This window comes from Panthera leo, chromosome A1 (genome assembly GCF_018350215.1).
Source record: "Panthera leo isolate Ple1 chromosome A1, P.leo_Ple1_pat1.1, whole genome shotgun sequence".
Classification (NCBI taxonomy): Eukaryota; Metazoa; Chordata; class Mammalia; order Carnivora; family Felidae; genus Panthera; species Panthera leo.
The window spans coordinates 160,495,183-160,518,359 of NC_056679.1; the positions used below are offsets into that span (position 1 = coordinate 160,495,183).

Sequence of the window (23,177 nt, forward strand, 5' to 3'; positions counted from 1 at the left end):
TTCTTTTTTAAAATTTAAGCATATAGAGTGCCTGGGTGGCTCAGTTGGTTAAGCATCCAACTGTGGATTTCGGCTCAGGTCAGATGTCATGGTTGTGAGTTTGAGCCCCATGTCCGGCTCTGCGTTGACAGTGAGGAACCGGCTTGGGATTGTCTGCCTCCCTCTGTCTCTGCCCCTCCCCTGTTCTCTCTCTCTGTCTCTGTCTCTGTCTTCTGTCTCTCTCTCTCTCTCTCTCTCTGCCTCTCTCTCAAAATAAATAAATAAACATTAAAAAATAAGAATAAAATAAAATTGGAGCATAGGTTACAAATGCACACATTTTAATTGTACAGTGAATGTTCCCGAATACATACGAGTGCAACCCAACACCCAAGTCAATGTAGAATATTTTTATGTCTGTAGAGGAGCCCTCTACCTTCTCCAGTCAATACAACCCCCTTAAAGGAAATAACTTGCCCCAACACAGTCACCAGAGTTGAGTTTTCCCTGTTTTTGAACTTGATGGAACCATGTAATATACTATTTTGTGTCAGGGTTTTTCAGCTCAACTTTATGTCTTTGATATACATAGTTGTTTCTTTTTCCATTGTTACACAGTACTTCAGTGTATGGATATATCACAATCTATTTAATTTTTTTTTATTCTTTATGGAGTTTTGGGTTGTTTTGAGTTTTAGGCTATTATAAGTAAATCTGATTGAACATTCATAGGCATGTCCTTTAGTTGACATATGCACTTACTTCATTTGAATATATACCCACACTCTGCGGTAGAATTGCTGGTGATAGGATACTAATATGTTCAGCTTTAGTAAAAACTGCCAAATACTTTCCCATTGTGTTTGTGCCAACTTACACCCACACCAGCAATGTGTGAGAATAACTGCTTTTTCTTCCCTTTGGATCTACCTCTTTTAAAGTTAAAAAAAAAAAAAGAAAAAGACTTTTTTTTTAAAGCTTTTAGTTGGAGTCATCCACTGAATTTGTTTTCTTTTTAACAGAGTTTCAGGGGAGCAAAGGCTATGCTTCTTAGGAAAAAAATTAGCAAATTGCTGACAGCATCAGCTTTGAAATCATAAAAATCCAATTTCTTTTTTTTAAAGCTTGTTTATTTATTTTGAGAGACATGGAAAGTAGGGGAAGAGCAGCATGAGTGGGAGAGGGGCAGAGAGAGAGAGAGAGAGAGAGAGAGAGAGAGAGAGAATGAATCCCAAGCAGGCTCTGCACTGTCAGCATACAGCCCGATACAGGGCTCTAACTCACTAAACCCATGAGATCATGACCTGAGCTGAAACCAAGAGTCAGATGCTTAACCAACTGAGCCACCCAGGTGGCCCTAAAAACCCAGTTTCTTTTCTTTTTTTAAAATATATTTTTTAATGTTTTGTTTTTTATTATTTTTTTAAGCTTAATTTATTGTCAAGTTAGCTAACATACAGCATATACAGGGCACTCTTGGCTTCAGGAGTAGATTCCCATGATTCATTGCTTACATACAACACCCAGTGCTCATCCCAACAAGTTTCCTCCTCAAAGCTCATCACCCATTTTCCCCTCCCTCCATCCCTCATCAACCCTCAGTTTGTTCTCTGTAATTAAGAGTCTCTTACAGTTTGCCTCCCTTTCTGTTTGAAACTATTTTTTCCCCTTCCATTCCCCCATGGTCTCCTGTTAAGTTTCTCAAATTCCACATATGAGTGAAAACATAAGATACCTGGCTTTCTCTGACTTATTTCACTTAGCAGAATACCCTCCAGTTCCATCCACATTGCTGCAAATAGAAAGATTTCATTCTTTCTCATTGCTGAGTAGTATTCTATTATATATATAAACCACATCTTCTTCATCCATTCATCAGTTGATGGACATTTGGACTCTATCCATAATTGGGCTATTGTTGATAGCACTGCTATAAACGTTGAAGTACATGTGTCCCTATGAATCAACACTCTTTTGTCCTTTGGATAAATTCCTAGCAGTGCTGTTGCTGGGCCATAGGGTAATTCTATTTTTAATTTTTTGAGGAACCTCCATACTGTTTTCCAGAATGGCTGCACCAGTTTTCATTCCCACCAGCAGTGTAAAAGGGTTCCCATTTCTCCACATCCTTGCCAACATCTGTTGTTGCCTGAGTTGTTAATTTTAGCCACTCTGACTGGTGTGAGGTGGTATCTCAATGTGGTTTTGATTTATGTTTCTCTGATGATGAGAGATGTTGAGCATCTTTTTATGTGTCTGTGGCCAGATGTGACCATCTGGATGTCTTCTTTGGAAAAGTGTCTATTCATGTCTTCTGCCCATTTATTTACTGGATTATTTGTTTTTCAGGTGTGTTGAGTTTGGTAATGTTGAGTTTGGTAAGTTCTTTATAGATTTTGAATACTAACCCTTTATCTGATATGTCATTAACAAATATCTTTTCCCATTCCCTCGGTTGCCTTTTAGTTTTGTTGATTGTTTCCTTTGCTGTGCAGAAGATTTTTATCTTGATGAGGTCCTGATAGTTCATTTTTGCTTTTATTTCCCTTGCCTCAGAGACTTGTTGAGTAAGAAGTTGGTGCAGCAAAGAGGTCAAAGAGGTTGTTGCCAGTTTTCTCCTCTAGGGCTTTGGTGGTTTCCTGTCTCACATTTAGGTCTTTCATACATTTTGAGTTTATTTTTTGTGTATGATGTAAGAAAGTGTTCCAGTTTTATTCTTCTGCATGCTGCTGTCCAGTTCTCCTAGCACCATTTACTAAAGAGACTCTTTTTTCCATTGGATACTCTTTCCTGCTTTGTCAAAGATTAGTTGGCCATACATTTGTGGATCCAGTTCTGGGTTCTTTATACTATTCCATTGTCTGTGTGTCTGTTTTTGTGCCAATACCATATTGTCTTGATGATAAAGCTTTGTGGTAGAGGCTAAAGTCTGGGATTGAGATTCCTTCCGCTTTTGTTTTCTTTTTCAACATTACTTTGGCTATTCGAGGTCTTTTGTGGTTCCAAAAAAAAAAGAAAAAACCATAAAATGGATTGTTTGTTCTAGCTCAGAGAAGAATGTCAGTGCAATTTTGATTTGGATTGCAGTTGAATCCGTAGATTGCTTTGGGTAGTATTGACATTTTAACAACATTTGTTCTTCCAATCTACGAGCATGGAATGTTTTTCCATTTCTTTGCATCTTCTTCAATTTCTTTCATAAGTTTTCTATATTTTTCAGCATACAGATCTTTTACCTCTTTGGGTAGGTTTATTTCTAGGTATTTTATGGTTCTTGGTGCAGTTGTAATTGGGATCAATTCCTTGATATCTCTTTCTGTTGCCTCATTATTGGTGTATAGAAATGCAACCGATCTCTGTACATTGAATTTGTACCCTGCAACTTTGTTGAATTCATGTATCAGTTCTAGCAGTTTTGTGGTGGAGTCTTTTGGGTTTTCCACGTAGAGTATCGTGTCATCTGCAAAAAGTGAAAATTTGACTTCTTCTTTGCCAATTTGGATGCCTTTTATTTCATTTTGTTTTCTGACAAAATGTTTTCTTTGTTTTCTGACACCCAGTTTCTCATTGAGCTCCTTCACCTATTTAGTGTGTGATCTTGAGTAAGATAATTAAATTATGTATGTGTTGGTTTCCTCATCTGCAGTTAGTGAATGCTCCACAAAATACTCATTGAATAATGTTTTTTAGCTCTGGTGAAAAGAAATCAGGTACCATCCTAGCTAGATTCATGGAGTACTCAAAAGATGGTGCTAGTAACAATAATAATAAAATAAAATTCTTATTACTGTCTCTCCTTTTTATATCTACATCTGGAATATACACATGTAGTATGATCTCCAGAACTATTGGAATTTAAAATCCATTTTAATTGGCTCTACATTATTGTAGCTTTTCACATGGGCATTGACATACTTTTGGTTTGTCTTGACTCATGAAGAGTTGATTACATTTAAGTAGCAACACAAGTACAGATTTTGAGTATTTAAAAAGAACTGTGACCAACCAAAAGTTTAAATTTTGTCTTTTATATCAAATTCTATAATACAACATATCAAGGGAACTTCTGCACATGGAGAGGGTGTGAATGGAGATAGATGTCAGAGGCAGAAGCAAAAGACAAAACCAGAATAGGTGAAGAAAAAATAAAATATTGCCTAGGGATCAGGTAAGGAAACTATACAAATCCAAAACAGACACAGAAGCCGGGTAGCACTCCAAATCAGGGTACAGTAAGGAGTCAGGAAATAACATCTATGTAGAAGTCAGTGGTCATGCCATCGATTCAAAGGCCAAGCAAGAAGTTCAGAGTCAAGGATTATACAAAATCTGCTTATGGGCAATAGAAAGGATGAGACAGAAGCCTCTTATTTGCTTACTTACAAGAACAAGAGCCAGGGAGTTGCTCAAGACCAGAAATAAACTATCTCTCTTCTTACTATGTTTTGTGTGATGGGATATGTGCCTGTAAAAAGAGTAGAAATGGTTCACAAGGAAAACTGTAATGAATCTTTTCTTTTTTCTCCTTCCACTCATTTTGAAGCAAATTCTCTTGAAAATTGCCTACCGGTATTAGTGATTGTAATAGATATAATTCATAAATTTTATCAAACTATTCAAAGTTCCCTTTATTGTAGCAAACTTTTCTCCTTGAAGTAAGAGGAGTCATAGCTGCAAAAGTTTCCATAATTACTGAGTGCTGAATACAAAGACATTTTTTTAAATCAGTGATTCTGGAATAGTTTTCCTTTATCTCATCAGTATTTAATCTATCTCCTTGTAGGTCTGTTTGAATTAGGGAAAAAAATTAGTGCATCCTCATAAATTACTAGAAAGTAAATTTAGAACATTTGGAGCTTACTTCTCCTGTTGTCACTCTCTACCATGCCTTGTATTATTTTCTTCCAATTAGTGGAGAGATTTAACGAGTGAATAATAAAATGAGGTCTCTCTAAAAAACAGTTAAGTTACAATATGTTTATTTACTTTGTTGCTAGACAGCCAACCAAGCCCTCTGTTTCTGGTAAGCACTTCACAAGTTTACTGTCACTGTTGGGCATAAAATGTAACGAAATTGATTCCTTTACTTTTAACACCAAGGTTATCCATTTGAAGGGGTACATAAAGATTAAATGACAGCAGGAGTATGGCCCTTTACTTTTGCATCTTGGTCTATTGCTCTGCTGGCTTTTTTTTTCCATTCTCATTACTTTGCAACATTAATTGAATCTTTTGAAGTTGATGCCTTATAAACAAGAGTCCTAGATGAATTTTATTTCTAACATTATTGCAGTTTGAAAAGCAATATGCAGCCACTTCTTTAACATGTGGAAAAACAATAACATGGCAAAGTGAAATTATGAACAGGGTGTATTGGGAAGAGCTGGAAACCAGAAATCAATCAACTTCCATAACTAGTTAGAGAACCCTGGGTAAATCATTTAACCTCCGTGGGTCACAGTTTTCTTATTTATAAGAGGAGGAAATTTGTATTAGATGACCTCTGGATCCTTCCAAGTGGAAATTAGTTCTTTTATTTATCATTATTCTTTCCAGGTCTCTTTAATCAATACTTTGCTTGAGAATCAAAACAAAAAGAAAAAATGTCATGGATTTGTAGGTGTTTGCTTTTTTTTCCCCACTTAATCTTTTACAGTGGCATAAATAAACAATTTAATTCCCAACAGGTAAATAGCAGGGGGAACAGAGGAGTATGAAATTGAATAATTTTTAAATTGGAAAAAATGAACGTATTATAGAATGAAAATTGTTCTGTTTCTGGCCTCAGCTGGTTATTTCATTCTAAAACAAACAATGTAAAATTCATTTCTAATACCTGTATTAGAAAAAAATACTTTAATATTGGAACATTTCTATGATGTTGAAAAAATAATCACATAGAGAAGTAAATTTATTTGTCTCATTCTATGCAATGCATTGTTTCCCTCTTTCAAACTGGATCACATGATTGATATTTGAATAGTATTCATTCAAACTGCATTGGGGGTGGATATATACTCATTTTTAGCTTTTTGGCTTTGTTTTAGGAGAAGGATAGATTATTGCATTTGTTTGTAAATCACTTATTGGACTGAGAAACGATATGAATATACCAGAAAGATTTATTTACATTCACTGACTATATGTATGTGTGTGTGTGTGTGTGTGTACGTGTATAAATACATGTATATATATATGTATATATATGTGTGTATATATACATGTGTATACATACATATATATATACATATATATATTTATTTATTGTAGCTCACTTTCAAAGTACTTCAAAACCTCTTATTAAGATTTCAAAAGATGCGTATTATGCCATCTGTAATGTAGATGGATTATAAATGTGACCAAAAAAACAAATCACAATCATGTGTTTTATCCAAATGTAATCATTGCAGTAATTTTGGAAGAGTAATTGTATTTATTGGATGAACTTTGGATGGAAGGATATATTCATATAGCTCTGATTCCTCTGGTCTCTGCTTATTCCTGCAGTGATCACACATTCCTTTCCACCTGCCCTCCTATTGGTACACCCCAGGAGCATGAACCATTTTAGGTATCTTGAATACACATGATCCTTCCTATTTCAGGGTCTTTTCATATATGTTATCATCTTCTTGAAACCATCTTCTGTTCACTTCTTGCATAACCAATTTCTTTTTATGCTTTAAGACTTGACTCAGTGATCATTTCCGGATTTTACACCAAAGGTTTCCTCTATATAATCACAAAATTATCCTGGATATTATTATGAAGTGAATAGTTAAGTATTCTTTCTTTCAATTGTAAAGTGAATAGTTAAGTAATTGTTTAACATCTATTTTCCTGGCTCAGCTGTAGGCTCTTTAAGGGCAGTGAAGCTGTCTGGCCCTGGACTTTTGTTTGATGAAAAGTTTTGATTGCTGACTCAGTCTTCTTACTAAACAGTTTTTTTGTTTTTGTTTTTGTTTTTGTTTTTTTTGGGTTTTCTGTTTCTTCCTTATTCAATCTTGGAAGATTATACATTTGTAGGAATTTATCCATATCTTGTAGATTGTTCAACATGTTGAAATATAATTATTCATAGTAGTGTCTTAAGGACCTTTGTATTTCTCTAATGTGGGTTGTAACCTTTTAATTTTTGATTTTATTTATTTGAGTCCTTTCTGTTCTTGTTTAGTGTAGCTACAGTTTTGTCAATTTTGTTTATCATTTTTGAAGAATCAGCTCTTATTTTCATTGTTCTTTTCTGTTTTGTTTTTAGTCTCATTTATTTCTATTCTGATCTTTATTATTTCCTTCCTTCTAACTTTGGGCTTTGTATGTTCTTTCTCTAGTTACTTTAGGTGTAAAATCAGATTCTTTATGTGAGATTTATTTTTTTCTTGAGGTAGGCTTGTATTACTGTGAACATTGCTCTTAGCACTATTTTTACTACATCCTGATCTTAGTATTTCTTTTTTTTTTTTTGTTTGCTTTCATTTGTCTCTAGGCATTTTCTTTTCTTTTGTTTCAAATGTTTCTTCTAATTTCTTTGAAGATCCAGTGGTTGTTGAATAACATGTTGAATCTCCAAATATTTATGTTTTTCTTTCAGTTGTCTTGTAATTGATTCCTAGTTTCATACTGTTGTGGACAGAAATGATGGTTGATATGATTTCAACCTTCTTGAATTTATTGAGACTTATTTTGTGGCTTAACATGTGAACCGTTCTGGAGAATGTTGCATGTGTCCTTGAAAAGAATATGTATTCTCCTGCTTTTGGATGTTATGTTCTGAATATATCTGTTAAGTCCATCTGGTCCAATATGTTATTTAAAGCCATTGTTTCCTTATTGAATTTCTGTCTGGATGATCTATCCATTGATATAAGTAGTGTTTTAAAATCCCTGCTATTATTGTAGTGCTGTTAATATCCCCCTTTGGTATGTTAATATTTTCTTTATATATTTTGGTACTTGTATATTGGGTGCATATATATTTATAAATGTTGAATATTCTTGCTGGATTGGTCTCTTTATCAGTATGCAATGCCCTTCTTTGTCTTTTGTTACAATCTTTTTTTTAAAGTTTATTTTGTCTGAGATAATTATTGCTACTCCAACTTTCTTTTTTCCTCCCATTTTCATAGAATATTGAGAATATTTTCCCATCCCTTTCAGTCTCTGTGTATTCTTAAATCCAAGAATAAAGGATGTTAAAATGTCAATACTACCCAAAGCAATCTACACATTCAACGCAATCCCCATCAAAATTGCACTAACATTTTCCTCAGAGCTAGAACAATCCTAAAATTTGTATGGAACCACAAAAGACTCTGAATAGCCAAAGCATTGTTGAAAAAGAAAACCAAAGTGGGAAGCATCACAATCTCAGACTTTAGCCTCTACTACAAAGCTGTAATCATCAAGACAATATGGTATTGGCACAAAAACCGAGACATAGACCAATGGAATACAATGAAGAACCCAGAAGTGGACCCACAAATGTATGGCCAGCTAATCTTTGACAAAGCAGGAAAGAGTATCCAATGGAAAAAAGAGTCTCTTTAGTAAACGGTGCTGGGAGAACTGGACAGCAAAATGCAGAAAAATGAAATTAGACCACCTGGTTACACCATACACAAAAATAAACTCAGAATGAATGGAAGACCTAAATATTAGACAGGAAACCACCGAAGCTCTAGAGGACAAAACAGGCAACAACTTCTTTGACCTCGGCTGCAGCAATTTCTTGCCTGACATGTCTCCAAAGGCAAGGGAGATAAAAGCAAAAATGAACTATTGGGATCTCATCAAGGTAAAAAGCTTCTGCATTGCAAAGGAAACAATCAACAATACTAAAAGGCAACGGACAGAATGGAAAAAGATATTTGCAAATGACATGTTGGATAAAGGGTTAGTATCCAAAATCTATAAAGAACTTACCAAACTCAACACCTGAAAAACAAATAATCCAGTGAAGAAATGGGCAGAAGACATGAATTGACATTTTTCCAAAGAAGACATCCAGATGGCCAACAGACACATAAAAAGATGCTCAATGTCACTCATCAGGGAACTATAAATCATAACCACATTGAGATACCACCTCACACCAGTCAGAGTGGCTAAAATTAACAACTCAGGCAACAACAGATGTTGGCAAGGATGTGGAGAAATGGGAACTCTCTTGCACTGTTGATGGGAATGCAAACTGGTGCAGCCGTTCTGGAAAACAGTGTGGAGGTTACTCAAAAAAAAAAAAAAAAAAAAGATAGAACTACCCTATAACCCAGGAATATCACTTCCAGGAATTTACCCAAAGGATACAAGAGTGCTGATGCATAGGGGCACATGTACCTCAATGTTTATAGCAGTGCTTTCAACAGTAGCCAAATTATGGAAAGAGCCTAAATGTCCATAAACTGACGAATGGATAAAGAAGATGTGGTTTATATATACAATGGAATACTACTCGGCAATGAGAGAAAATGAAATCCAGCCATTTGAAACAATGTGGATGGAGCTGGAGGGTATTATGCTAAGTGAAATAAGTCAGTCAGAGAAAGCCAGGTATCATATGTCTTTCACTCATATGTGGAACTTGAGAAACTTAACAGAAGGCCATGGGGGAATGAAAGGGGGAAAAGTAACAGAGAGGAAGGGAGGCAAATCATAAGGGACTCTTAAATACAGAGAACAAACTGAGGGTTTTGGGGGGGGCACGGGGGAGAAGGGAAAATGCATGATGGGCATTGAAGAAAACACTTGTTGGGATGAGCACTGGGTGTTGTATGTGATGAATCACAGGAATCTACTCCCCAAACCAAGAGCACACTGTATACATACACTGTATGTTAGCCAATTTGTCAATAAATTATATTTAAAAAAGCATATGGTTGAATAGAGATGGTGTGCATGTCTACCTTAAAGTTCTGTCAGGAAAGGTGAATGGGGAGTGGATGTCAGGGAGGCAACCAACCATCTCCAATATACCTGATTGACAGGAGGAAGCCCAATTAGATGAAGTTTTAATGTGTGGGGTTTTTTTTTCCCCCAATGGCTGTGGGAAGTAATTTTTTTTCTTTTCTTTTTTTTGGCTTTGAATGTAAATGAAGAAGCATGTAGCCTGGGTTCCTACTGACAACGAAGAGAGTCATTCTGATAATGAAGCTAGCCATAGGGCCAAAGCAGAGGGATTCATAGAGAAATGGATAATTAGAGCTGGAACCCTGACTAATCTATGTGTGAGGGCTGGACTTAGACTTTTCAGGTACCCAAACCATTACTACTTAGGCTAAAAAAGAAAAAAAGAAAAAGTCACTCTCTTGCAGGCAGTACATAGATAAGTCTTGTTTTATTATCCATTCAGCCACTATATGTTTTGATTGGAGAGTGTAATACATTGACATTTAATTATTCATAAGAATGTACTTATTGTTATTTTGTTGATTTCTTGCTGTTTTTGTTCTCTGTTTTTTCATTCTTCTCTTTCTCTTTTCCCTTGTGATATGATGTCTTTCTTTAGTGTTATATTTAGATTCATTTCTCACTTTCTTTTGTGTATTTGTTTTGTGTATAAGTTTTGGCTTTGTGGTTACATGTGAAGTGTTCATATATAACATCATACATGTATAACAGTCTTTTCTAGGTTGATCACTTAAATACATTTCTAAACTCTAAATGTTTACTTCTCTTAAGTTTATGATGTCACATTTTGCCTCATTTTATTTTATGTATCTCATAATTATTGTAGTTTTAGCTAATTTAACTACTTATGTCTTTTTTTTTTTTTACCTTCGTGCTAGTTTTATAAGTGATTTATCTACTATCTGTATTATGTATTTACCTATCCAGTGAGATTTTTACTTTTGTATATTTTCTTGTTAATTAATGTTGTTCCTTTTTTAGCTCAAAGAATTCCCTTGAACTTTTCTTGTAAAATTGGGTTCGTGGTGATGAACTCTTTTAGCTTTAACTTTTCTGGAAAACTTTTTATTTCCCCTTCAATTCTGAATGACAACCTTCCTGGGTAAAGAGTACTCTTGGTTAGAAGTTTGTTCTATTGAGATGTGTGAATCTGTCATACCACAACCTTCTCTGGGCTGCAAAGTTTCTGCTCAAATATTTGCTAGTAATCTAATGGGTTTTCCTTGTATGCAATGAGTTGCTGCTTTTAAAATTATCTCCTTTTTTTTTAAATTTTGACATTTTACTTATAATGTGTCTTGGCATAGATATGTTTTAGTTCAATTTGTTTAGAACTCTCTGGACTTTCCTATACCTGGATTTCTGTTTCCTATCCCAGATTAAGCAACTTTTTAGCCATTGTTTCCTCAAATAAGTTTTCTGCATCTTTCTCTCCTCTCTTTCTGGGATGCCCATAATGTGAATGTTAGTCTCTTTGATGTTTTCCCTTAGGTCTTCACTTTTTAAAGTTTATATATTTTTTTCCTACTCTGTCTGGGTGACTTCTAGTGCTTTGTCTTCCAAATTGCTGATCTGTTTCATCTGATATGGAACTCTTGTAGTGTATTTTTCAGTTCGGTTATTCTGTGACTTCTTTGATACTGTCTTATATACTCTCTTTTTTCAAGTTCTCACTGTGTTCACCATACTCATGAGTTTGGTGAGTACCTTTATGACCATTACTTTGAATTCTTTATCAGGTAGATTACTTATCTCCATACCTACAAGGTCTTTTTCTGAGATTTCATCTTGTTCTCTTGTTCCGAACATTTCTTTGTGTCCTCACTATGTTTGGCTTTCTGTGTTGTTGTTTTTTTTCTGTGTAGTAAGTGAAATAGCTACCTCATTCAGTCTTGATGGAATGTCCTTCTGTAGGTGATAAAACTTCTTGCTCAACCTTGCCATAGTTCTTTGTTGTCTCTTTAACCTTTGTAGTTGTCTAAACAGTGTGATTTATTGTTGATAAGACCCTGTTGTTGAAGGTGTGCCAAGACCTGTCAGTTGCCCAAGGGAAGGGATCTCGTTTAACACAGCAGCTTTTAAAGTATGCAAATATATACAGCCCTGTGGTGCCATAATCATACTCTCTATTGACCTCCACACCATTTGATCTGGAGGTTCCCTCAGATCAAACTGCAGGTTCCAGTTAAATGTATTGACTCTTTCCTGAGAGGTCTTGTTGAATTGTAGTGAGGTGCACAAGGATAATGTCACCCTGCTTATGTTCTCTGCAAGCCACTCCATATTCTCAAAATGTGAGGAAACCTGGATCCTGCCCTTCAGGCTGAAGCTGCAGGTTTAATAAATAAACATTTTCCCAGGAAGATTGGGGTTATGTTTCAGTCTTTTATCTGTGTAGTGCCCTAGGAATGTTAGCCTGCCAAGAACTGTGATTCTAATTTTCACAGTGACTTAGAACTCAGGAATGCCAGCCTCCTTGCCCACCAGGGCCAGGTGAACAAGGGACATCCCCTGTGTGGTTTGCATGTCTCTGCCAGCTTTATCAGGTAATCTGGAGAGTGTAGTGGAACAGGCAGACAGTCGATGGATCCAGAAAGGCAGAGGAAAAATGCTTTGACTGAATGCACCCACAGGCCACCTGGATGCTGCTGGCAAGAGAACACATGCATCTGTGCACATGTATTGGCCCAGGTTGGGAGCAAGGGGATGCCATGGCTGTGCTTACCTGCCCCAGCCAGAGTGGAGGAGTAGTATGACTGCCTGAACTCTCCAGCCTCAGCAGAGCAGTGAGATAATGCGGTGACCACTCATTCCTCCCAACCCAGTGGGGCAGTGGGAAGGTACAGCATCCCAGAAGGGCTACTAGCAGTAACAGGATAGATGGAGAGTGCACAGAAGGCATCTGCTAGCCTTCCATCTCCAGAGAGATCCCAAACTTTCCCCTGACCCTCAAGCACATGCCCCCACAACAGCAAATGAGACCCTTTCACATATAGTATGGGTGTTTTTCAAATTGGTGCTTTTGGACTGTATCCCAGGGTGATTGAGATATATATGAGTCTTGTAAAAGGAGAGTCTTAGTTTCCTATAGCACTCTAGGTCTCTCAGAAGTTAGTCCCATTGGTTTTCTAAGACAGATGTTTTGAGGAGCTCATCTCTCTGGTGTAGATCTCAAGGATTGGGGTGTTTGATGTGGACCATTACCCCCTCACTCCTCCAGAAGTGCTACACTGGTACGATTCCTCCCTATTGTATGTTGCCACACTTGGTATGGCATTTTGTGCTAAGATCCTGTCTCTACCTCTTCCACCCATCTAGATGAGGTTCTTTTATCCTTCATTGTGGGGAAGTACTTCATCTAGTTTTTATATATTTTTTCAGAGAGAACTGATCCATATGTAGCTATAGATCTGTTGTATCCCTTGTCTCTCACATTTTAAAAAATATTTATTTATTAAAATTCAAATTTGTTGCATTTAAGTTAAAATTTATCAGCATTGACTCATGTCTTGAGCTCTGAATTAAAACCTCACTTGGGGGTTCCTGGATGGCTCAGTTGGTTACGAGTCCAACTCTTGGTTTTGGCTCAGGTCATGATCTCACAGTTGATGAGTTCAAGCACCACATTGGACTCTGCTCTGACAGTGCAGAGCTTCCTTGGGATTCTCTCTCTCCTTCCCTCTCTGCCCCTACCTCTCTCTCTCTCTCTCTCTCCCTCTTTCAAAATAAATAAACTTAAGAAAAAAAACAAACTTCAATTGGGGTTCCTGGGTGGCTCAGTTGGTTTAAGTATCCAACTCTTAATCTGGTCTCAGGTCATGAGCTCGAGGTTAATGGGATCGAGTCCCACATTGGGCTCTGACCTAACAGCTCAGAGCCTGCTTGGGATTCTCTGTCTCTCTTTCTGCCCCTCCTCTTCTAGTGTGCATATGCATGCTCTCTGTCTCTCTCAAAATAAATGAAGTTAAAAAAATCACTAAGAAAAAAACTTTTCTAAGAAAGCTATTTAACTTCAAACAAGATGAATTAACACCTACTGTGAGCCATTTTTATAACTATATAAAGAATTTTTCAATTAGTTCAGTGCTATAGCCAGAAGAGTTAAAATGAAAAGTACAAATGAGAACATAATTGGCACTGAAATTAAAAAAACATAGTTCTATACTGTCTACACTCATGAGATGTCATAAAGAGTTATCACAGTGACTCAAAACTATAAGTCTGTTGAGAGGCCATCTATCCTAATCTGATGGAAACTCTTTCACAATAATCTCTAGTAAGCATTTTGAACATTTCTAAGAATAAGTAGTTCATTACCTTCTCAGACATTTCCTTCCATTGTTGGGTATCCAATATTATTAGAGAGTTTTCCTTTATGTTGACATAAAATATTTAATTTTACAACTTCTCCACATCCCTACCTTTTGTTTGGATACATACAAAGCGCAACACACTTACTCTTTATTGAACATTTGTAAAGCACATTTTCACTGCTGCACCAAGATGGCTTTTGATATTTGAGGAATCTTTTTTGAAGTTAGATTTGGTATTCCAGAATGTAGTTAATTTAGACCAAGAGGCTTGATCTCATTGGCAAAGCATTGGTATACTCCTTATGTTATTCGACATATTTTTTTAATGTTTATTTATTTTTGAGACAGAGAGAGAGAGAGACAGATAGACAGAGCATGAGCAAGGGAGGGGCAGAGAGAGAGAGACACATACAGAATCCCAAGCAGACTCCAGAGTCTGAGCTGCCAGCCCAGAGCCCTATGTGGGGCTCAAACTCACAAGCTGTGAGATCATGACTTAAGCTGAAGTCAGATGCTTAACCAACTGAGCCACCCAGGAGCCCCTGTTCAACATCTTGATCTTTGGTTTCCTCTTTCATGTCCATTCATGTCTAAAGGTTATCCTCTCTGAAAGAAAAGGTAAAAGCAATATAGCAAGAGGAAAAATACAACGGTGTCATCCATTATTATTGCGGTAGTCATAAATGGGCTGTGCTCTGGAAGGAAAAGAATACATGCACAAATCCACTCTTGTGCAGTATCAGGTCAGGAAGTGTAGTTCTGTACTGTCCTCCTCTTTTGCCTTAATTAAACTAAAATTTTTCTTTGTATTGCCATAATTATTAATCACAATTCTAATTTATTCAGAAATCATCCTTGATACTAGTGATATGCTTAAAAATCTAGGCTGACTTTTAAATTTCTTCTTGAATATACATTGTATTGAAAACTGACATGGGCAGTTTAGACAGGCACAGTTAGTAAATTCTTTTGGGGGTAGATATGACTAACTTTCAATAGTTAGAAATAGAAGAGGCTATTGTTGTCATCCCTTCAACCCAGATTAAACTCTGACACACATTCTGCTGTTAACTAGCAAATAGACAAAATTAAATGACTTATGTGACCTGGATGACTTCCGATGATCAATCCTTTTAGGACTCAAATAGCATCTGGCCTATAGACCTAAGACAAATTTAACATAATTTTAGTAGCAGGATTTGTCTTTACAGACTCGGACAATGACCCTCTGAATTAGTGTAAGGATATAGGTGTATTTAAAATACGAGGATTAATTAAATGGATGGTAAATGGTGCTAACTATGTTTCTCACACTGTCAGGGAGGTTTCAAATAAGCGAGGCAGGAGGGTAAAATGACTTATATGGTGCTGAATTAGCATTGAAGACACTAATATGAATGAATGTTTAACTTAACATTAATACTGCTTGGTAGATATATAAATTACATGCATGTCCATATTCCACAGGGTGGTATTTATACACATATTTCCTAGCTCTGTCCACTTAGGGGGTCTAAAAGCAATGATCCTCCAGTGGCAGTGAGACTACTTGATCATATCTTTGTTTCTGGTGTCATTCTCCAATGAAAGAAAACAATGCTCTGTAGATATAATGGCTGGTTCTAAGACTTGGGCAGGAAATACATAAAATAAGCTTGGAGATAAAAAATAAATAAATAAATAAACATTAAAAAAATTTTTAAACCAACAAACAACAATAAAAGCTAATCCAACTCCCCCCCCCCCAAAAAAAAGAAAAAAAATAAGCTTGGAGCATCTTTTACAGTTAGAAAGTAAGGAACTACTCAACAAATAAAGCAATGTGGTATATTAAAGAGATGGAGGAGAGCCAACAGGAAGAACTCCCAATGGCTAAAACTTGAACAATTTGAGTAACAACAACAACAAAAGGTAGTAATAGATTATAATTCAAATTATATAATAAATATGCATGAGTCCATAGTGATATAAATAACTGATTATATTAAGTAAACAGATGAGAAAGAAGAAACATCTTTCTCATACATAAAAATTCCAAATAATTTATGTAGATGTATTCCTTTTCCAAAGATGATGGCGCATAACTTTCAACTCCTTATTTGTGAGTATATTTAGTGACTTTCTTCCAAACAGTATAGTATAGAAAGGGGAAAAATTAACTTTATGGTGGAAAATCTAGAAAACACTAATTTAGCCAGGTGATCAAGATTAACATCATTAGTGATAAATATACTGATAGCATAGGTCCTTGATATGTGTTGAAAATGGTATTTCATATATGTGGTCTTCTATCCTGAAACCCATAACTTCTCTCTAATCATGAGAAAACATCATCCAAACATAATTGAAAGGCATCCACAAAATACTTAGCCAGGAATCAAAGCTGTCAAAATCATCAAAACCAGATAAAAAAAGGTAGGAAATTGTCATGGCACAAAAAAGCTTAAGGATGCATGACAACTAAATGTCATATGGTATCTTGGGTGGAACCCTGGAACAGAAAAAGTACATTAGGCAAAAACTAATGAAATCTAAATACAGTGTATGTGTGTGTGTGTGTGTGTTTCCATATATATCTATGTCTATATCTGCATGTATGCATATTAAACCTTTTAATGTCAATGTAAACGTATATGTGTATATACTTATCAGATTTTGTTTTATACATCATCTAGTGAAGAAAACCTCTAGTGAAGTTTTACACCATTTCTTTTTTCTAGAACAAATCTTTTTCTCAATAAATCTTGAAAAACTAATTTTACCAATAAAACCCCATTACTAATATACATTATGCTAATCAATAAAAATTCTCATAAAGTTAGTCAAAGCACTTGTTAATCTTTAAAGTGATATATACCTTTAGAGTATATATTTCCAGTTATGTTTACTAAATGTCCCATGAATATGTATTGAAGCTCTGGAAACAGACACACACAAACACTCATATCCACTGTCTATGCTGAGGAGTTTTACAGAAAATTATGCATATCACAATGCTCTTATTTTTCTCTTATTTTTTGAGGTTATCTCTTTTTATACATAACATTTCCACAGAGCGTTTTGTGCAGCCTCATCTATTTCTTTAGACACATTTGTCATGCTTTATTAGGTGTGATTAGTCATGACTACCAGTCAAGACTTTGTTTCAGAGAATTTCCTAACTATGTTTTCACTTTCACATGCAGACTTTGCCCATATTAGCCATTTTGCTGTCATATACTATAAGACACCAAGTTGTCTTTCACAAAAGGTTCTTGTAATATTTCTCCCCCAATTGGACCTTGTCTTTATATTCATGTTATGCCAAGAAAGGTAGCTTAATTTATTTAGTATTTTGTTTTGAAATTGAGATATAATTGACATATAACATTGTATGAGTTTAAAGTGTACAAAGTGTTGATTTGATATATTTATATATTGCAATATGATCAGTCCTGAAGTGTCAGCTAACACCTCTATTACTTCACATAATTACCATTTCTTTTTTGTGATGAGAACTTTTGAGATCTTTCTTATTTTCTCTTTCTACCTTGTCAGATATAATTTTCAACCTGTCAACTTTTTCAGATGTTTTATATTTATCCAGATGAGATACTCTTCTATGTATTCCTCCATTAAGTTTTTTGAAAGATTTACTGTATATGGTAAACATAACTGAGATACATACCTTGCCACCAAAAGTTTTTAGCTTAATGTGTGGGTGGAGACAGGTAATAAACAGATAGTAATTATACTATGTGACAAAATTTAGGGTAAAGGTGTGTATTAGTGTTTATGAAAACTTATTCAAAGAGTTTCTCTACCAGCCTTTCTGGGAGTGATTGGTTATAGACAGCTTTGAGTACCTTCCCAGAGGAGGGGTCACTTGAAATGAGTCTGAAAATATAAAGTGTGATGGATGGGAATATATGGAAGAGACAATGCAGGGTGAACTTTAGTTCAATGTTAAGAAATGTTCTGGGATGCAATTAGATGAGGAAATGAAGGTTGGATGTAATTGAAGAGTAGCAAGAGATGAGACTGCAAAGGTAAGCAGAGAATATATCATGATAGGTTTTCTATGTCATGTTAAAAAGTTTGAGTTATGTCAGGGACTTGACATAATCAGGTTTGTGTATTATAAAACTCATTCTAGGAATAATAAAGAGACACGATTGAAAAGGGCATAGTAAGAATCAGGCAGAACACAGCTGTTACCACTAAGATTTAGTTGAAAAATGATGAGGTAATGAATTATAACAATGGAAATATGAATGGAAAGATGAATCCCCAGTGTCAATCATCATACCCATTAAAGTAAGCACCTAAAAACTTTAATAAGTGCCTTAATGAATAAAATTAAGAAATTTAAGGTACATATTTGGATAGGCATGTAGAATGTCTGACTTTGATTGCATGAGTTGCAATGATGACAATTTTGACGTAAGCACAGGTAGAGGTAGAAGACCCAAATGGCAGGAAATTTAAAGGCACATATTTCCAGCAAAGAGAAAACTATTGTTCTTAGGACACTAATGGTTCCAGAAATACTTTTTAAGACATAAATCTTAGATTACTCATATCTGAGAAATATATACACTACCATAAAAATACATATTTATGTTCTCTTATGTCCACCAAAATGTTATTTTCTGGTTTATAAATTTCCATATAAATATCATATTACAGTCTAACATACAATACTCCTCTGCTTTCTTCCTAGTCTCTCTGCCTCTTTTTCCTTCTTCTTTAAACCTGTGTACATCATTAGCCATGTGTGCTACTAGTCTATCCTGAATATAACTTGCAGGACTTTAATCTGTGCCTACAACTTCTAACCTGTTTGGACTACTTAGGGAAAAGAACCAGGCCAAGCGTTCAAGTCTGTTTTGATTTGACAAGCTGCCAATCCAGTTACAGCATTTCACAGTATCTGAAAGTATGGGCCAATAGAGCCTGGAAACATCAGTGCCCACTACGTAACACTATCCCACCTCCATGTTCCTAAGCATGTCTCAGAAAAAGGCAAATGGACACAAGGAAAGCCTTAAAGAACTCTACTTCTACCATGAAAGTTAAGAGGATCCATTGTGGATTTGTCAGCAGCTCTCTTTTAAAGTCTTTGAATTTAGCAGACATGTTCAAAGGGAACACTGTGAAGATAAATTGTTAGATTTAACCTAATCTTCCTGTATTTCACATTTCTACAAAATGTCTTCAAGCTTTCTTGTTTTTTATCTGCTCTGTTAGGCTTCTGTCTACTTGATTTGGCTTCCCCCAAGGTTTTGTTTTTTGCTTTAAAACTGGTGTTCTCCATCCTCCTTAGGTATGATATGAACAGTCACTACCTTTTCTCATCTCTCGGGCTTGATCTTATTCCTCCATGGATTGGCCCTAACTCTCTTAGGCCAGCCTATGCTTCTGCAATTACCCTCTGGAGGACAAGGCAGGACAAGAGCATTATGGAAATGATGGAGAGGAAATGTCTTTTACTTACAAGTACTGTCTTTTAAAAGTATTCCTTCTAGATGCTAATCATTGTTTCAAGGAAAATAAAAGCTGATGAAATGAAAGTACCTGTTTTTATAGTCACCGGGTTAATGACACTGGATTTGGATGATTCAAAACTGAAGAATCTCTTTGGTATTGATATTAGCTGATATATAGATGATTTGAAAACAAAAACTGATTCAACCATATATTTATTGTCTCAGTAGCATAATCTTACCTGTATAGCTTATAATTTTAAAATATCCATTTACAGATAAGGAAATGAGTTTTATGGTAATATACAACTTGATTAAGGTCACTCAATATTTATATATGGTTGAGTCTTTCTACCCCCTCTGAACTAGGAATCTGTTAACATGAGTTCATATTTCTAATTCACATACATATTTCATCATAATAAACAGACTCTGTATATGTTAAGACTTAAAATGTTGACTGTGATATGCATTTTAAGATTTAACATATACTTCTAATTTAAAGGTGATGGTACCTTTTGTACAGGTGAATTGTCTTTAGAAATAAGATTATATTTAGTTCCAAACCCTAAAATCATGAATGGATTATGAACTTACTCTGAGAATTGAAAGGCAACAAAGCATAAGACTTAAAAATTTAGTCTTGAACTTGATTACCCAGGTCAGTTTCTGGGATTGCCACCTGTTAGCTGTGTGACTTTTATAAACTTTTTGTGTCTAGTTTTTTTTTTTTTTCATGTATAAATTAGGAATAAAATATCTTTCTTAGAAGGTTGTTACAAATATCAAATAAGATGCAAATATCAAACCACTGGCCCATAGAAAATGATACCTAGCTGTGCTCGTTAAATAATTAAGAAAATGCTTTACCATAAAATATTGTACAGAGTTAATGATGAGAGATGTTCTGTTAAAGTAGTGGTAATTTCCTTCAACTTGGAATAATACTCAGATGCCTAATATTGAGAGACAAGACAACAAGGCATTCTAATAAATTTAGAATTTCAATGTTTTCTTTCTAAATATGTTGATTTTATAATTCAGATTTCTATGTGTATATTACTAATATTTTTATTATCTGTTTAAAATGTAATATATTGTAACATACAAGTAAAAATAATAATAATGTGGTTAAGAAAACCAATAGGACTGACCACATTGCTTATTCATAAAATTTGATTTATAGCAATTATTACCAGTGTTGTTTAGTTTCATATGTAGTGTCTTATCAACAAATAGTATGACTCTTGAAGGTCAAATATGAAATAAAAAATATATTGTGCATCTGCTAGTTCATTGTATTTTAAATGGCAAAGTGGTTGGCAATTGCTTTATTGAAAATTTAATTTCCTTTTCATATCTTTCATCCTCTGTGGTTATATAAACGGCTGTATTTGCAATCATGTCTTTTCACAGATAAAAGTCATTTGGGTTCAGTCATTGGTTAAACTTTTAAAATAAATACTGTTAAGAGAATTATATATACCATATTTTTCCCATTTACTTAATCCAATTATGGCCAAATTATTTATATTACTGAAACTTAACTTTCTCTATCAAATCCTTTTACATTGCTGCTATTTGAAATTTGTTTTCTTCATTGCTGTACTGGTTTTTCCTTTTATTATCATGGCTGAAGAACTATGTAGAAAAAATGTATATAAAATAAGATGACCTTATTTTCCTTAAAAAAATTTTTTTAACACTTATTTATTTTTGAGAGACAGAGCTTGAGTGGGGGAGGGGCAGAGAGAGGGGGAGATACAGAATCCAAAGCAGGCTCGAGGATCCTAGCTGTCAGCACAGAGCCCGACATAGGGCCTGAACCCAGGAACCATGAGATCATGACTGAGCCAAAGTCGGATGCTTAGCTGACTGAGTCACCCAGGTGTCCCAGAAGGTGGCTTTATTTTTAATGGTGAATTAATTTTATAATCTTTAGATGTCTATCAATTGAACTTTCTTGGTCAAAATATATTCTGTATGCTACAAAAGAATTCAAACATACTCTTGTTGTTGAGGAATTATTGTCACAGTAAAAGATAAAATATGTTCAAACACATATCAAGACATTTTTGTTTCACATTAAAATGAAAGAGAAAAACACCATTTTCATATTTCATAAATTTTGATTGAATTAGCAATATTTACATTGTTTAAAAAAATCCTTCTTGTTAAAATATGAAAATTTTTGCCCAAAACCTTTGGATTTTCATTTTGATTATTCAAAATTCACTTGGGTCATTGTTTTTCTTTCCATTTTAGTTACTACTGTAACATGTGATTAAATTTTTTTTTTCAGTGTTTATTTTTGAGAGGCAGAGAGAGACAGAGTATGAGTAGGGAAGGGGCAGAGAGAGAGAAAGGGAGACACAGAATACAAAGCAGGCTCTAGGCTCTGAGCTGTCAGCACAGAGCCTGATGCGGGGCTCGAACCCATGAACCGTGAGGTCATGACCTGGGCCGAAGTTGGATGCCCAACCGACTGAGAAACCCAGGCACCCTAACATGTGCTTTATCTAAATACAAAAGGGTTGATCTAAAATCCTCCCATGATTGGTGGCCCTTATCTCTCACACAGAAATTCATGGCCATTTTAATTTTTGTTGATACACTTAGTTGTGGTCAAGTGAGGCAATAGCTATCTCTATTACTATGTTTTATTTTTTTAGTTTATTTATTTTGAGATAGAGATAGAGAGGGAGAGCGAGAGTGTACACATGAGTCGGGGAAGGGGAGAGAGACAATCCTACTCAGGCTCCATGCTGTCAGCACAGAGCACGATGTGGGACTAAACTCACAAACCTTGAAATCATGTCTTGATCTGAGATCAAGAATCAGATGCTTAACTGACTGACTTGCCCAGTGCCCTAGTGAATTGGAGCTTCTATAAAGTGGAGATGCCAGGGATCGAACCTGGGGCCTCATACATGCAAAGCATGTGCTCTACCGTTGAGCTACATCCCCATGTAATTAAAAAAAAATGTCTAAACATACACTATTACAGATGCATCCACTTTTTGTTTACAATACAGGAAAATATTTATTCATACAGACACACTGAGATCAAGCCATATGTACAGATTTTTGCCTGGTATGTTTTTTGTCTTTTAATTCTTATTTACTAGAGAACTTCATATTAGTGTATGTCCTTATTCTGTATGGATAGTATGAAGACTCTTCTTTTATCGTTTGGTCCTGCAGTGTTTCTTGTATTATGTCTTCATTTAATCCTGAGAGGGCTTATTCTGAAATATGAAATTTCTTTTATGAAAGTTGACATGCTAATTGTATACAGTTCTGAACATGTGCAATTTCCCAAACTTTTTACTTCAAAGTATAGACCAACACTTTGCAACTTTGTTCAATAGAACATCAGGATCCCTCTGTTAGGTTTGGAAACTATAAGCTATTTTATCTTACCTTAGGATATCTATAATTCACTTTACCATGTTAAAGGCTATAGAATGTCATACTCTGAAGAAATCAGCTTAATTCTGTTTACACTAGTGTT

General features: G+C 35.2%; 1 non-coding gene across 1 annotated transcript; it reads right to left on the reverse strand.

Moving 5' to 3' along the window:
- Nucleotides 1–22,558: 22,558 nt before the first annotated feature.
- TRNAA-UGC lies at nt 22,559–22,630 on the reverse strand. Its single transcript has one exon. It is a non-coding gene; the product is annotated as a tRNA-Ala (tRNA).
- Between the last annotated feature and the right edge of the window lie 547 nt (nt 22,631–23,177).